Source organism: Conger conger, chromosome 9 (genome assembly GCF_963514075.1).
Source record: "Conger conger chromosome 9, fConCon1.1, whole genome shotgun sequence".
NCBI classification, from domain to species: Eukaryota; Metazoa; Chordata; class Actinopteri; order Anguilliformes; family Congridae; genus Conger; species Conger conger.
This window is the reverse complement of record NC_083768.1, coordinates 25,394,746-25,410,888: the sequence shown is the minus strand read 5'-3', so window position 1 is coordinate 25,410,888 and position 16,143 is coordinate 25,394,746.

Below are 16,143 nucleotides of genomic sequence, written 5' to 3'. Positions count from 1 at the left end.
AGGTGAGAAAAGCAGCAATTTCATCTCTCCTCGCAATTGGGCACAACCAGCAGGGTAAAAATCCTTAAGACAATTTGGCACATCTTGAACTCTCACGTAGCAAGCCGCTAAATTCATTGCATCAGGATTCATCGGTATAACATTAGTTTATAGTGGCAAGCAAATTTAAGTCTGATTGAATGGCGACTAGAAATTGCTGTATTCAACACACATTTACGGTGTTTGGTTTGGAAACCTCATTCATTTCGCCAAATGTGTTTTTTTTAAAATATTGTTATTCATTATTATTATTTTCCTTTTTTTGTTATTCTCTTGTTTGCCATGTCTCTCCAAACAAAAAGGGGAGTCAGAAAATGTCAAAGATGCCCATTCTTGGAAGAAAAGCACACTGGAACAGTATACTGAACACCCAGCTGAGGGCAGGCTTGTATAATTGGGGAGAAATACTCCTGTTGGTGAACTGATTTACTGGCAAACAGGCATCTGCGTTATGAAGTTATTTTGTTCCGCCTTCAATCTTCCACCTTTAACCTCAGAAGAAATGGTTTTGCTCAAGCATAATTACATTCAAATTAGTGGGTAGCGACATGTCTCCATGAAGCAATATTTTTGATCTGTTGCTGATTACAAAGAAGAAAGTTTTGCAAAAGAAAGTCTTCCTCTATGCGTCTGGAGTTATTTTCAACAAAATACTGTACATTTTGACAGCTATATACAGTCTGCTCCAGAGCGCCCTGAATAACTGAAGAAAAAAGGCTGCATATAATAAACTAATAATCTATATGTTATGTACAACATATGGAAAAACTATATACTTTTATTTCAATACATTTCCTCACATTTCAATGTTTCGTATTAATGATCATTATTAATGTTTCTGAAAACCATATGTGTCAAAATTATTGGCACCCCTAGCAATTATTGTAAGTGAAATTGTTCATAAAATTTTACCTAATTTTGTTAAGCTCAGTCTAAAGGAACTATATTGTGTCATTGCATCACTTCCTGTTTTACTGGAGTATAAAAATTATGCAACGAGCAAACGATGCAAAATCCCTATCTCATCCGTCAGCATGGGAAAATCCACAGAACTGTCAATTCGGAAGAGACCGATGGTAATTGACCATCACAAGTCTGGTAATGGGTACAAAAAAAAGACATAAATGGTTGAACATACCACCAACTGTACGGGCAATAATACAAATAAAACCTATGGAATGGTTGCAGACTTGATAGGAAGAAGTCACAAGTGCACATGGTCATAAATAATGCAAGGTTCATAGTTTTAAATAATTGCTGGAAGGGGGATGCAAAGACGGCTCTTACTGAGCACAATAAACAGGAAGTCTTCCAAAATGGCTGTGGAATTATGACTGGAAGAGAGTGCTATGGTGAAGTTTGGTGGCAAAAGTAGAGCACTTACAAGGAGAAGCATCTCATACCTACTGTCAAATATGGGTCATTGATGTTTTGAAGATAATTTAGTGCCAGTGGTCCAGGGGCACTATTTAAGATCAATGGCATAATGATTTCAGCGAAGTACCAGGACATTTTGGCAGAAAATATGGTTTTCCCTGCTAGGAAACTGAAACTTGGTCATAGGTAGATTGTCCTGTTGGACAATGACTCCAAACATACATCAAAATTCACACAGAAATGTTTAAGTGAAAACAACATCCATGTTCTGTAATGGCCATCTCAGGCCCCAGATGTGAATCTCATTAAAAACCTGTGATCTGAACTGAAGACGGGCGTCCATAAGTGCAAACCTGAATGGAGGAATGGCCAAAAATCTCTCCAAATATGTTGTCTAAACTCATCACTAATTATAGGAAAAGACTCATGGCTGTCATCTTTGCCAGGGGTGCTTGCACAAAGTATTAAAGCAATAATTGTGAAACCAGTTTTTTGGGGTAGTATATTTCTCTTTTGAAAAATGTAAGACTTTGGGTTTAAATTGAGTCATTAATAAAGCAGACTGCTTTATTGATGTCCTGAAAATGAAGCTTATGCCAATAACTATTATTTGTAAGTTTACAGTATTTTTGGACCTATTTATCATGGGTACAAATAATTTGGGCGCCTACTGTATATCATAAAAATGCTCTGGTGTGCTCTCTGTTGCTGCTGGAGTTTGTTGCTCCATTGTAGCCTACTCTGACTTTATTCCCAGTCAAAACTACCTGGGTTCTCAGTTTTGATGGGAATGTTTATCCGTTTGAAAACCAATTCTGAGGGACATTTATATTTGCTGTTTGTGTGAAATGATGTTTTCCAGGAGTGGCTCTTGCTTCTTGCTTCATTTGACTCTGCGATGATGACGCAATCAATGACCACTTTGATTAATTACCACTCTCCAGCACCACTTCATGGTCAATTTAGGTGGAAATCATTTTTGGCAAGTTTAAAAAAAATGGAGGTCCTGAAATTGATGTCCACACAATATTTTTTGCCTTTTTTCCCCCCGCTTGTGTTCGTTCCAGAAGATCCTACTCACGCAGGCTATCTCATAAGAGTGCTTCTCAGAGGGTAAAATTTTAAAAGTCAATCCTTCAATTTGGATTTGATTCAGTGCTATTAACTAAGCAAATGTCACAGAGCAATTCCGAGACAATTAGGATGAAACCATTTAATTTATTGTGTGTGTATCATGCAATGGGATGCAATGATGCATTGAACATAAAAGAAATCACTGAGTAACCGCAGCTGGAAGTAAGATCTGTGGTCTATGCTGAGATCTCTTATTGGAAATCCTGACGGCTGCCAACAGTAAGTTACCCTGCAAGATTGGAATGTCGTCTTGACAAAGTAAAAGAACATACACACAATAAAATTGGATAAAATTGAAAAACCGTCCATCATCTCCTAATGGTAACCAAAGAGACCATACGCTCTGTCTGTGTTTTAGCCAGTTGTGCAGTGTGCTTGAGAAGAGACTTGCCTGGAATAGGTGCACAGGGCTCACAGTGTTACCAGGACTGAAACCGAGCGGGCACACTGATCTATGGCCATGTTTGTGCGGGCTATGAGTGAATTAGATCACAATGCAGATGAGTGATCCCAAAGAAATCAGGCACTTATTAGAAGACTTGGAGCTGTGGTGATTATACAAGACTATTTACAGCACGCTCAAGCGCACAACAAGCAGACACAACTGTTGCATGGAAACTGAGTAGAGCCCTGAGATAGACACTGCAGTCAATTACACCGATATGAAACCAGAAGTACCCCGCACAATTACACCTTAGTATCCAGCTCTTTATTATTACCAATGCAAAAAACCACAACAACAAAAAAAAAACCAATAAACTTTCCATTGAGAAATATCTTGAAATGCTATTTCAATTAGATGGAGGGCTAAAGATGACACCACCATTGTTTGGCCATCATAAAGAAGGATCAGAGCAAAATGAAACACTTCACAAGAGACTTAGCGTAGCAAGTCACTGAAAAGGCAATTAATTGTTCAGATAACTGTCAGAAAGTAAATGATAAACCATAATTATATTGTGCTTATCACTGACCATTATAATGAACTATTGGTTCATTTAAATTACAGTTACAAAAATGAGAGTAGCCTATTTTAAAACAAGGCTGAAGCAATGTAAGTAACAATTTCATTCAGAGATGGATTTTAAACTCAGGGTGTTCTGATGTATTTTTCAGAGTTACAAACATTTCCTGGTTCTGAACTACCTCCATTGCCATGTGTTCATATGTCCAGTTCTGCTGTGCTCCACTGAGATGAGGAATGTAATGGCAGGATCTGTGGTCTTAAGCAAGTCAGTTCTACACGAGACACACCCGTGTCATTCCCAAAAACTAAACAAAGCAGTGAACGGCAGGACTCGTCTTTTGGGGCATGAAATGGGCACTTTTATATCTGCAGCCAAACAGAAAGCATTCTCTCACTCAGAGCCTGGGCATGTGAATGGGCTGGCCCAGTACGGCATACAGCACACAGCACCCAGCTGATGTCCGTAATTAAATCAGGATGACCTCTCCAGGATTAACTGTGCTTTCATCGCTGCTGGGTCTCCCCAGTGCAGTTTTACATATGAAAAATAATATTTTTTTAAAATCAGTGATGTTGGGTGTTTCAGGGAATTCAGATTTTGGAGGCGAAGAGACGTCTTATATTTGATTAATTTAATACTAAAAACCGTTAGAGGAGTATTCGTATGAAAATGATCGGGTTCTGTCCCTTATGGTTTAAAAACGTGTGCAGAACTCAATCTGGTCTGCGTACTGGTTTTTGTTCCAACCAAATTCTAATTGGCTAACATCTCTATAAATGATCCAGGTTCAAGCCTGTGCTCGAGCACAGTAAAATCATTAGGATACACTTGCAGTCTACAACTGTAACGGGTACTCATACACATGTCAGATAAGATATAACTGAGTCAATTAAACAATTAAGACCTGAAACGGATCGGCCCTTGTTCTGCACCCGTTTCAAATGAGCTCGGAACACAACATATTGACAGTATTCATCAATGGCGGTACAGTTCTAAAAGGCTGCTGATCCCTGCATGTGTTTCCTCAAGCACTCTATAACATATCATGTTACAGCAGCAAAGATTAATTTTTACTGCTAATTAAAATTAACTCCAGGTACAAAAGTTAAATGCAACATTAGTATCATCCATGACAAATAAACTATGCTAGCTTTTTCCATTTCAATTCCACAATGTAAACATTGACAGAAATATTTAAGGACACACTGAATTCTGGTTCCTAAGAAAGTGCTTTGAAGCAAAACAAATTTTCCATATCAATAATGCAGTTCTTATTCACTGGGTACAAAACTGAAGTTAGTAGCAGTAGAATTTGCAGTGATCTTGAACCTTCAGTTAAACATTTCATAATTCCTGTCAAGGTGTAAGTTCTTTTAATAAATTCCTCACAATATACAGTTATTCTCATATTACATTGACTTAAACTCGCTTTATTGGCTTATAAAACAATATAGGGATATAATGTACCAACATGTTGATTGTGAATTGAGTAATTGTTAGACACCTTACTAAGACAGATCAAATCTTTACTGCTTATGTTGGAAACAGCTGCACTAGACTGGGACTAAATTACCATGGTTCAAACCCAGGTCTTCTGCCAGATGGTAGAAATGAAGTCTTTTAATGAGACGAAGCAATATATAATCCCTGCAAACGGCCTCTGTGTGGCAGTTGGAATGGTCACATTTATTATTTTTTTAAATGTTCCTTTTCTTAAGCTTTGGAGTAAAAAATATCTGTTTCCAGGCACAGTGATGAATATTCATCAGGTAGAGAAAAGTTAAAGAAGTTGAAAGATGAGGTGAAATCAGGGGAAAACAGGAGAATGGGTGATAATTAGAAAGTATTTTTAAACTTTTGTATATGTCCAAGTTCTTATAGTGCTATGCAGTGCATGTGTGAACATACATTTTCACAATTTCTCTGACTGGGCAGCGTCACCAGGAAAATGTGGCTGCAATTTACAGAGAGGTGGAAGCGGAGGAATGGAGAGAGTCAATGTGTGATACGGTAAGGACAGCCTCTGCCAGCCTGTGTGGTATTTTTACACTGTAATTGGCACAGGTTTCCCGAGAAAACACAACTGATGGACAGCCTGTGTGGCTCGAAAGTTTTGGAGCCATTTCAGGTTTGAGGGGTCCCTGCCCTGGTCGAATTCTTTCCAGGCTCCACAGACGCCACTGCCAAAGCCTCATAGCTGTCTAATCACACACTGGTTGACGAGCGGGGTTTTGACGGACGGTAAACGGCCAGCTTGTTGAGTCTGCAGTAGAGATGTGCTTGCTATCCCTCCTGACCCTCAATTAACACAGGCTTTCTGTTGAGGATCTTCAACTAAAACCTAAACACACACTGCCAGAATGAAGGAAATCATTACAGAGAATGGCTCTGCATGCAGTCAAAATGTACTATACAGCCAAACTAATGACTGCCACTCCCCTGTATGCTGAAATTTGGTGAACAATGCCAGGCCTCTGGAATCTTCCGTGTCCCCGCATGCAGTATACTCAATGAGTGAAGCCTGCTTGATGTGCGATGCATTAAAAAAGGCTCCCGCGCTTCTGAAGACGTTTGAAAGACACGCGAGGAGGGACAGTGCGACTCGAGCGCTCACAGAAGCCGAGCCAATGGTTACAATTAATTGAAAAGGGAGCTAGCTGTTCACCTAAGCCATTTCTGCACCTTGTGTGCACATACTAGCTGTCACCTGTCTCACCTGTCACCTGTCCACAGGAAAGAACCTCAGTTTGGATCTTTGCCACAACAGACGGGGGCGGTGGAGGGGCGGGGGCGGTGGAGGGGTGGGTGCGGGGGGGTTTTTTTCGACACTCTGGTGGCGACGGCCAGTCGCTGAATGTCACGGCGCATGTTGGCGGAAAATGAGACCGCGAAAGCGCCCGCGCAGAAACTCAGCAAACTGTCTGGAGCGGTTGACAATCACTCCACATTCAGGCACTGCAAGGCTGGCAGCTCCTCAGACAGCCAATCAGAACCCACGCCCACCTAAACCCCCCCCCCCCCTCAACCCCCTCCCCCAACACACACACACACCCACTTCTCCCCCTGCCAGATTTAGATCTTTCTCCGAGCCTGTTTCCATGGCGCCGGGATGTAAGCTGTCTGTTCCTCCAATGGAGTTAACACCTTGGCCATGTACCCCGCTAATGTTGTTCTCCGGTTCAGTGACCTCAGACTCCCCCCTCCCCCATTCCCCCACCTACACGTGTCCTGGCTTAATTAAAAAATGCATCGGCAAAGACGGAAATTGAAAAACTTTTCCATCAACTTAATATTATCTTCAACACGGGGAGACTGTGACACCGAGCTCAATTATATCTGTACAGAACTGAAGAACTTGAGTCAACTTGACTTTACTTTGTAAAAACTTTCAGTGAAAATGGAAACCTTCCTGTGAGATAAAACACAATCATACAGGATGAAAATCATGTCATTTATGAAATTCCTTTAGACACGTAAAATCCAACAATCTATTAACAAACTCCACTTCCAAAACCTAGAACATACAAGAGGCTTCATACAAAAACTTCAGTACCTGACTAGAAACTTGCCTATAAGGGTTGTGGAATATCTCCAAATGTATCTGGGGTACAAGCTGTCCCAATAAATTTAGCTGTTTTCCAGTTTGTTTACACATGCTCCCCACACGTGGGTAGCCAAGCACAAATGAAAGGCGTAGTCAAGCGGGTAGTCGGTTGGATATTTGGATGTGAAAACATGAAACCCTGAAGGCGCCTACCTTCCAGCTACCTCCCCAAAGCCAGCTCTCATGCCGGCAGATAGAAAGCAGTGAGATTCACACAAAGCTGTTGGCAGCTACCCCTCCTTCTCAACTAAATTGTGTCGCCATCTAGCTTGGAAGTGTCATTAACGCACACTTTGGAGCGAAAAGAGGATCGGTTTTACATATTATGGAAAGGCAACCAACATGTTATCATTTTATAAACTTAAAGTATATGCATTGAGATGGTTTATTTTTTTGGTGTATGTTTGCCACAAAAGATTTCTTGATGTTAGCTCACAGCGCAATGAATGATCAGTTAAGAGTGGACAATCATTTTAACAAAACAATCAACAATACACAGTGAAATATCTGATGTTAATCTCTAACAGAGTTTATATTAGTTCAATAGAGACCACATGGACACTGTAAGAGTTAATTTAACACTTAACATTTTACCGTGTATATGGTGAGAATTACTTTCCTGAAAGTAAATCAACATTACTGGCGAACATAATTGAATGCTGAAATTGGAAGGTCACTCTTGCAAGGGAGCATAATTAGCTATTTTTATTTTAATTAGTTTAAAATTGTATATAACTTTCATAAACAGTAGGTATATGCACGCAATCATTCATGGTAATAATTATGTGAATTTACTCTACATTAATACATGTATTAATTAGCTTATATTAACATATTCCAAAAGATATATATTTAATAGGTAGAGAGTCAACAGTATTCTGAGAAACAGATCATGGCACCTGAAGCACAGAGGCACCCTTCAGAGGAGTGTTCACAAAATAATTAAACATGAAAAAAATCTCTCTCTTACATATTCCCATCATCTGAAGCATTATTTAATTTTAAGCACACATTTACTTTATTGATAAAGCCATCTGCTGGTAATTAGGCAAGCAGGAGATTATTTACCATGTTTAGCAGTAGATATATATTCTGACAGTTGCTAGGGAACTGACTAATTTGCTGTGAAACATTGGAAAGCAGCAAAAGAAATCTGTGTACAGAAATAGACGGGAGGGAAAAACAAAACACAAACACGCACACTAACATATTCATGCACAGACACACTCATACATTTACAACACAGACACACACTCATACTAATACCTCATGCTGGCATGTACACATGCACACACACACACACACACACACACATACACACACACACACAAGCACAACAGTGCTGGCTTTCTGGAAAGTTCAGTTACTCATCTCTCCATAGTTTGTTCACAGTGTTCTCACCATCTGTTCCTCAGCCTTCATTTTGAAGTAATAAAGGCAGAAAAAATAAGTTCTTTTTCTGGTTCCAATTGTTCTGTTCAAACTGCTTCAGCAGAAGAACAAACTCCTGTTCAGCCTCATTACAATAAATTCTTTCCTTAACCCAAGGGCAAAATATTATTTTCCGAAGAATATATTCTGGCGACTCAACACCAACAGTTTAGCAGCCAATTTCAAATGATTGAAAATGGTTTGCTTTAGAAACGAAAAAACGCTTTGATTTTCTTCAATTCATTACACAGAATTAAGAATCAAGCTCATTATAAATTGTTGAATGGTGCCAAATGTATTTATTCACACGTGTAGTTGGCTGAAAACATGCTATGGTTTAAATATATGTTTTTGTTTTTTTTAATTGTGCGCATTTTAAGACCTATTGGAACATACAGTGGCATGACCCACAAATCAGATAAAACGGTAGCGTTACAGTTTTCCTCCTAATGTTTGGAAATTCTATGTTCTCTGTTAAAACCATATTTTATCTGAAATTGTCATTTTAGCTGAACATCCCATTCTTATGTCTGTTTGGAATCCATTTTTTGCATGTTTCCACAATATGAAAATCTCAAAATTAGCTTATGGGTAATCATATTGTCATTATTCAAAATGATACATGTGAGAAATACTTGGATTGTACAAAAACGTGCTTGTAGCCAAGGGAATAGGGTTGTTTTTGTATTGTAGTGAAGGGTACCCGTGGTCTCATTTGGAATGGCTTGTCGGTATGGTGGCCTTACAATAGTTGTTGCAGGAAAGTCAAAGATTATGCAACGTTTATCGAGATAATATTGCACAAACAATCCCCCTTTCCAAAAACCAATAGATAGCCTACTATTTCAGTTATGGCATAGATATTGTATGACTAAGACTGTGGCCAGAAAGGTACAATGCATGAGATATTAATTAACATACTCTATTGTAAATAGTAAAACAATATAAACCATATATTTATCACATAGCCTAGATTAAATACTGTGGCGTGGAGGTACGGCAAATGAATGAAAAGACCTGCGCCAATAATACTGTATTTTCAGTCTGTTTATCATGTTCAATGAAATAATTCTTCTTTGATTATAATCAGTTTTGACAGTGTATGTTTTTTAGTGGAATTAGTTTGTGTTTTTTGATGTGATTCAGTTATGATGACGTTATAGGCGATAAATATCGGAAAACTCCAAACAACAGTATGGTCATATTCCTTTTCACTTTTATGTTTTCAGAATTATATAGTTTATAGCAACAAACTAATAGGCATACTTTTGTGGCCGTTTCTTTTAATGTCATGCATGCTGTTTCAAATAATTCAACATCGGTGCTCAGACCCTTAGTCGATTCACTGCATACTTACAGACAGATGCGTTGAAAAAAAAAACTTGGCAACCTCAAGCTCAGCCTCCCATTTCTGTGATGCCCGCAGGGGTCGTGCCCTTATTAAACCAACAGACACGTGAAAGCGCAAGAAATACGCTCAGGTTTGTAATTTACGATGAGAAGATGGGTCAGAGTTTTCGACTTAATTGGTGTCTTAATTTGAAGCCGGAGGGAATCACTCTGCGCTACGGCTGACGGGTTGACAGCGCTGTTACAGGGGGTGCTATCCTTTCGCACATATGGCACGTAGAGTACGTGTTAAAGTCTTACATAAACAAATCATCGAATCTTTAGACTTGTCAGATCCCATTTGGACATTAGATGTGTATCAGAGGTCTCTATCCGCCATAAATTTAACCAGGCACACAACGCTGGAGGAACGCCAGAATTAATTGCATTCTAGATCAAGGATGGACTCTGTAACACAATCAGGCTTCATCAGCTGGTGACAAGTATTAATCGCTTCACATTTTAATTACTCAGTGCGGATATTCTCTACTCTCTATTGTCTCAGTTGGTTAGAATCACCGAGTTGCAATCGAATGCATAAATGCGTCGCATCTGTATGGCTGAGCGCTGTCCCCATGGATAACAGCGACCAGTGGTTGTTCTTCAAAGTAGAAACTTTTTTGGATAAAAAGCAGTTTTTTGACTAAGCGCTCAATCGTACTGTGTGTTGGGGGGATGGATATGGTGGTGGGCTGCTCTCGTTTCATCATGTTAAAGCAACGTGTCTTGTGATTTCACCGGAATTGCCTAAGGATGTTGATATGAAGACACAAGGAAATGAACTACTTCTGGGAAAACCAAATTAGGAAAGATGATAGAAGGAAAAAGAGAATAAGAAATTGTTTTTAAAAAGATATTTGAATACAAGTAAATATAGGTGAAAATACTTTAAATACTGACATTTGTATTGATTGAGGGCTTGGGATGGGAAAAAGATGCTCCTCATTTTGGCCAGAGCCCTGAGACATACATTTACTTTTACTAAATTAATTCAGTTGTCTCAAACAAACAAACAAACAAACAAACAAGTAAACAAAATGGAACAAGTTATTACTCAAAAAGAGAAATAAAGACGAGTAAATACTTTATGTTCATCCACTCAAATAGCAGGCAAGGGCCCCAGCAAACCCCACTGTGGATTGCAATGCAGTAAAAGAAGGGCCCTAGTGGTGCTCGTGCCCAGGGGCCCTTGGTCTAATGGTCTGTCTGTGCCAAGTGGTTCAAGGCAGTTGATTTCCTCAGACAATTAGAGTAAATAATTTTACTGTGCATTTTGCAGTTTAGTGACTTTCAGCACCTAGGCCTACAAATGCACAGCTGAGGTTTCTGGCTGATCTTAACCGTGGCTCATTGTTGTGATCAGACCTGTGTATGGAGTCAGTCCCTGTGCCTTTAAGGAGAGAGCAATATGACAACTGCACGTGTTTTTAAGAATATTCTTGTCTTTTCTTGAGTTTCAAAATCTGAAAGCAATTCTTTAGGCCTCTCAGCTTAAATCTGCAAGAATGACTCACAAGGACTGCTACTAACCTAATAATCAGGGTATCTAAGATGGTGGCAGCAGACCTTGAAAAAGGAATAGCATGCCTGCAATATCAAACAAACACACAAATAAATAAATGAACACATAGCACAGGAGATTCAAGAGGTAAATATTACCTGATGAAGCAATCTGTATGAAGAAAGGTTTTATATTGCCAACACTAAGGACTAATGCTGTCCACCCGGAATTACATATAGTAATAACCTTGTAGCCCTGGAAACAGGAAAAACACAACAGTGTTGTGGTGGTGATTAGGGCCTTTCACTGTAAACTATAATTCATAGACTGTACAAGACATGTCAGTGCAGCAAAAAAACAAAAAACAAAACAAAACAAATCCTGTTCAAATGAAGATTCCCAGGAAATTCAAAGAACAAAACTGAAAACATAGCCATAGTTGATTTCCTTTAGTTCCCTTACTGCTGCTAAACCTGAGAACATGTGGGTGTTTAACATTTTACGAAGTGTTTGTCTGTCCTGAAAGCATATTCATGAATCTGGCCCTTTGGAACAGAATATCCTCTCTCAGAGAAGGCTACACCGCCCATCTATTTTCAGTGTGTTGCACACTAGCAACACTAATATTTAAATTCAATTGAATATTTGTACTAAACACTGAATTTGAAATTAAATGTTAATATTATTCACATAGTTCTTATATAGTGTTAAAGCCACACTATCGCATATTTGTAACTGCCACCAGTGGACACCAGGCTCAAACCCCTCACTGCTGAATGTGACTGAAGGCTGCACTAATGTACAGCACAGAAACTTGTCTTTATAAGTAGTTTTGCGTGCACCCTAAATCTACAATTACAACACTGGTGATCATCCATTTCCCTGGGCACAGTTAGGCTTTTCTTTTCTGGAGATATGATAATTAGTGAAATACCGTATCTGTTTGTCTGTGTGTGTGTGTGTGTGTGTGTGTGTGTGTGTGTGCGCGCATACTTATGATATACATTTATGCAGAAATCATTTGATGATATGACCTTTTAAGATATCATATCAGCAAATTCATGCTAGCAAAGATATATGTATTTTTAAATGGGTGCCCTGTTCTGTTATTTGACCGAAGCAATGGTTGCGCATTTGGGAGCGTGTTAGAAAGAGTAGGTACTCTGTACTCTGTAGTTTGACTAAGCTGAATTTGCAGAGAAAAATGTCCCGTCAGTCATTTTAGAGCTTGGAAAATAGTGGTATCTGTAAAAATACATACTGTCATACATTCACTGTTGCGTTTGCACTACACTATGGAGAAAGGACATATATGACAAAATCTGGCAGAAGGAAAGCAATGCTCAGATATTTCTCATGGATTTACTAGCCACATGCTATGCTTAATCTAGAACTTTACCCCACACCCATCTGCTTCATAATAATACTACATTCTACTGTATATTTCCCTCCTGCAGCTTATTATATATTGACTACCTCTACCGACTGTGACCCAGCACTGCCTGTTGCCCAAACTTGTATGTACAGTGTGAACTTATGTAAGAGCAACTTAAAAAACGATAATAATAATAGGCAGTTTTGCAGATTAATATATACCCCAGTAATCCGGTTTCATGAAATGTGTTCACTGTAAAAGTGTTAACCTCATCACATCTTGAGGTTAAATGATCATTTTATATAGCCACAGTCATTAATCTCAGTTCATTGCATAAGCAGAAAGGCTTAGCACGTTATTCTGAAAAAATCAGTGGGGTAAGTGCAGAAGGAGCATAGAAGTGCGGTGGAACAATAAATACTGCAATCCATACTGAGGCAATGAGAGCCATTTTATTGGTACGAGCTTCATCACTACCTCGCCGATTGGTCGATAAATCTTTTGAGGCAATTTGTTTCATTCTTACTCTCCCATCCTCGTGGCCGATCATCGTGCGTTCCTTCTCCAACGTAAACAGCAATAAATGAGGAAATGAGCCACGAGATGCGGCCCCTCACGACTTTACCGTTCCACTTCCTGTTGAATCAAAAATGTATCAGTGTGAATGGATACTCTGCGTAAAGACAACATACTGTAATGTACATATACATGGCAGCAATACCTACCTGAGCCTCAGAAAATAATGTGGTCTTTGGCCTATGTAATGTAAAATGTTTGCATGTGTACTAAAATATCTGAAAGCAGAAATAATATCAACAACATACTGTATAGTGTATTGCTTTGCAATGTATTTTATTTAAAGATACTACATTTTCAGTATGTTCTTTTTCCTTAAAGGCAGCTAATATCAATGGGAACAGTGTGTTGTGGAGTCCAAGTGCAACGTTTCAGACCTGTGCAACTGTGGCAGCGATATTTAGATAAATGTGAATATCTGCTTCTCTTTCTAACATATACTGAGACCATGCCTTACCTGAGCTATGAGAAAACTGCTCAGTCCTTCTGCCAAATCTCATGCAGTTTCATTAAAACTGAAGAGGAAATAATACAGATCTGATCGATAACAATGGGGTGACAGACACCATATGTTAGGGGACCCTCGCAATAATACTGACATGCCACATGCTTTTAAGGCTTATTGGTGTGGAGCGATAATTGTGTAGCCTGTTGTCTAGGTAGGGAGTCTTTAATATTTCCCCTTCTCTTTGGGGGAACGAATGAGGATGGATAAATCCAAACGTCGTTCCTGCCCACCCATTCTCTTCTCAGTGGACACGGAGCTCAGAAATCAAACAGAGTGAGAATTACAGATTAAAAAACCCCAGTGTCTAATTAACCGATTCCCACCCAGATCCTAAATTAAAAAATCACCCACACAGAAAACTCATTGTGCACGAGCCGCCCCAGCGGGAGGGAGTCAGCTCAGCGGATAGCGCCAACGCCGGGCCCCTGTAGTACCTCAGGGCCCAATTTCCGCTCTCCTTTCCCTTTTAAGATAAATGAGATTTTTAAGAGAACAACAGCACACCTTTTAAGGGATGAGTGTCGGCTAATGCCGGCTTACGCTCCTCGGAGCGATAAGACCGCAGCCCTGAGTGCTTCAACCTCTCCTGCTGACGGGAGGAGAAACAGTCACGCGGTTGCCCCCAGGTGTCTGTGTGTACAGTATGTCTGTCTGTCTGTCTGTCTGTCTACACACAGTATAACAGAAAAACAAAGTTGTGGATGTATTTCTTGGCTAAGGAAAATTGAGTACAGCACAGGGAGAAGGGGAGAGATGATTTATGGCTCAGTGGTGTGTCCTGCTACGTTGAGTCTGTGGAGAGGGAACCAGGCGATTGAGTGCCACTCTGGGTGAAACCAGGTGACGCAGGTCCTCATGTGCGATAATGGCTGTGAAATGTCAGAATCTGTCACGGAGGACACGGACGATACCGCCTAAATATGAAATACTTCACCCCAGCATTGACTATGCGCTATTACCCAGATTTTCACAGCGTGGTTAAAAATTATATTTTTACTCGTTAGCAGGAGAAAACAGGCTCACAGCGCATTGCTAAAACGGTTAAAATGGGAAAAAAATGATAACGACGGGATAACCTTGACAGAACATTTCATAGCGGGATGACAAGTGTTGCTCTGCCCCTGTGCCATTCGCGCCGTGTATGAAAATATCCTCTGCGTGCCGCGGCTGTTTAAAACAGAATACCAGGCGCTCCCGGCCGAGCCGTTTACCCATTTGGGAAGTACTTTGGAACAGTTTGTGCGCGTATCCGCAGAAAAATATGCAAATGCCCTCGAACTGCGCTTGGCCTTGCGCGGGGAAGCTCTGAGCCGGCAGCGGAAATCGATTGTACTCACGGTGTGGCTGTGGACGTGTTCGGAGCCCTTTCCCTCCCACTCGGAGTCAGATTCTCCGGTCCTGCACAGCCTCCCGAACTCTCCCTGAGCATTACACAACGGCGCTTGGCCAGGCCCCTCTCGCTTCAGGCCCACGTAGCGGGTATTTTTTGAACAGCGTTCTCTGGGTCTGCCTGAGAGCTGGTCCGCCCGTGACCCGGCTCCAGTGGTAGGACTGCCCCCAGAGCAGATGCATTTTCCCCACCCTCTCTCTGGCTCCCTCTCACCAGCTCTCTGGTGACTACACAGAGCATCATTCCTCTTTCATAGATTTCTGTCTTTTTTTAACCACATGCCCAAGGTCCCATTTATTTTCTAACATCGAATTTGTCTGGCCACATATTTGGTCTGTAAATGTGCTCATTAGAGTTATGAATGGCAGGGGAACAAGGAAGTGCATTGAGTAAGAGGCACTGGGTCAATTACATAATATCTGCTTGGTCTTCAGTTTGGACATAAGTGGACATGTATAACTGTCTAGTTTAATTTCTATAATTAAATATACTCCAGTATATGTTCTATAATTTAGATCTTGCCTGCTAAACCATTCATGTCAAGATTTTAATTTACGTTGTTCAATGACTGAATCGCCCTAAAGCGTGATTTTAGCAGCGATGGTGTTGAAATGTGTTGTGTGTATGTATTGCACCCACACAATTAAACTGTACATCAGGTAACGGTATAACACTCGTAGCGCATGATTAGCTTTTTAGCAACATTATTAACTATTAAATATTCATTAAAATGTTCTCCAAATATGAAATGCATAATCGGATCTGTGGGCATGTTTCATTACATCAGCATCCTCCATTAACACTAGAGATGCACACACACCCATGTCTCCCACATCTCCTGCTGCCACAGC